Source organism: Sander lucioperca, chromosome 17 (genome assembly GCF_008315115.2).
Source record: "Sander lucioperca isolate FBNREF2018 chromosome 17, SLUC_FBN_1.2, whole genome shotgun sequence".
In the NCBI taxonomy this organism is placed as follows: Eukaryota; Metazoa; Chordata; class Actinopteri; order Perciformes; family Percidae; genus Sander; species Sander lucioperca.
Window position 1 is genome coordinate 13,363,943 of NC_050189.1, and position 2,500 is coordinate 13,366,442.

At 47.5% G+C, this 2,500-nt stretch overlaps 1 protein-coding gene across 3 annotated transcripts in view; it reads left to right on the plus strand.

Moving 5' to 3' along the window:
• txk (TXK tyrosine kinase) overlaps positions 1–2,500 on the plus strand; it is a 38,419-nt gene that overhangs the window by 8,251 nt on the left and 27,668 nt on the right. The gene's annotated exons all lie outside the window — the stretch shown is intronic.

Genomic DNA, 2,500 nt, shown 5'->3' on the forward strand with positions numbered 1-2,500 from the left:
GCAGACTTTGTTTGGGGTTCTTTTCTAGAGCTGCAACGATGAATCGACTAGTTGTCAACTATTAAATGAATCGCCAACTATTTTGATTAATCGATTAATCGGTTTGAGTCATTTTTTTATGAAAAAAAAAGTAAAAATGACAGCTTGTTAGATGTGAGTATGTTTCTAGTTTATTCTCTCCTCTGTGACAGTAAACTGAATATCTTTGAGTTGTGGACAAAACGAGATGTTGGAGGACGTCATTTATAAACACAGACACACAGAGAGAGAGACACACACACACACACACACAGACACATACAGACACACACACACACACACACACACACACACACACAGACACAGAGAGACACACACACACACACACACACACACACACACACACAGACACATACACACACACAGACACATACAGACACACACAGACACACACACACACACACACACACACACACACACACACACATACAGACACACACACAGACACACACACACACACACACACAGACACACACACACACACACACAGACACACACACACACACACACACACACACACACACACACAGACACACACACTCACACACAGACACACACAGACACACACACACACACACAGACACACAGAGAGAGACACACACACACACACAGAGACACATACAGTGTGTGTGTGTGTGTGTGTGTGTGTGTGTGTGTGTCTGGAAACTGAGGCTGAAAGCTGCAAAATAACACCTCTGATCTGCCGAGTTCATCGAAACATTTAGCAGCTGAAGAGAAGTTTCACTTCTGTTTCTGGTGCAGGTTAACCAGACACAGATTCAAGGCCTCGTCCACATGTACACGGGGCATTCACACCAACAAAAAAAAGCGATCCGGCAGGGGGGGGAGTGTCAATGAAACGGCTCGTTTGTGTGACGTCCCCCCAACAAAGCACAAGTAGACTATGGGCCCTATCTCGCACCCGGTGCAGACCGACGCAGTTGTCAATTTCCCATCCAGCGCCCGCGACGTTTAAATAGCAAGCGCACCTGCGCCCATCTGTGCGCCCATGGGCATGCTGGTCTTACAGGGAGGTGTGTTCAGGTGCATTCTGGGCGTGCTGGTCTTACAGGGAGGTGTGTTCAGGTGCATTCTGGGCGTGCTGGTCTTACAGGGAGGTGTGTTCAGGTGCATTCTGGGCGTGCTGGTCTTACAGGGGGGGGTGTTCAGGTGCATTCTGGGCGTATTGCTATCTTGAGGCAGCGGGAAGTGATGGCACCATGATTGACCAACAAAAACCTGGTCTAAAGTCAATAACGCAGCATTTCATTGTTATTTTAACAGCAAATTAGTAAAATGCTCCTAGGCTTATGCACAGCGCGCGCACACTATGCTTGCAAACGCGCCTGGCTTTTAAAGGGAATGGGAGATGATCTCTGATTGGTTGATTGCATGTTACGCCCAAAACACACCTATGAATTAATGAAGACGCTAAGTACAACCCTTTTGAACCATGCGCCCGGCGCACGGACACTTTTTCCCGCCGTCAAACTAGCAAAAGTGGATTTGTACACGCCCTAAACGCACCCGCACCATGCGCTTCACGCGTCAGTGAGTCAGTCAGTCAGTGTGCTTAGATTGTTTAAATAGGGCCCGAAGTGTGATTGTAGCGAGGATCTGTACCAAACAAAGATGTTTTCTTTAGTCTGTACGATACGATTTGTAGGCCGGGACGTCTCTGCAGCACCACGACACTCAGTTTAGAACGGTTTGAAACAGATTTTGCTTTTTAACAAATATTGCGCTGAAACAAAAAACAAATCATAGGTTTTCAGCCAGCCTGTGGACGAAACATCTTAGCCTTAAAGGAACATCCGAGAGAGAGAGAGAGAGAGAGAGAGAGAGAGAGAGAGAGAGAGAGAGAGAGAGAGAGAGAGAGAGAGAGAGCTTATGGGATGTTGGTTCGCCACAAACCGCCAGACGAGTTGATCGCTCCTAACAGGGACGACGGGACGCTGACGGATCAACTCTCTGAGCGCTTTTATTTTGGCAGAAAATCACACGACAAGCATCGGTCTGGAGATGGTGTTCTTCAAACTCACACATGAAGAGAAACGGGGAGACATGCTGCACACACACACACACACACACACACACACGCACGCACACACACACACACACACACACACACACACACACACACACACACATATTTAACCCAAACGCTCAAAAAGTGATCCACGCACACACACAGGCACACGCACACACACACACACACACACACACACACACACACACACACACATATTTAACCCAAACGCTCAAAAAGTGATCCACGCACACACACAGGCACACGCACACAGACACACACACACAAACACATACATGCACACATATACACACACACACACACACGCGCACACACATATTTAACCCAAACACTCAAAAAGTGATCCATGCAGACACACACTCACCTTCAGACACACGTTCTGTATACTTGCCGAGAAAGACAGACAGAGTG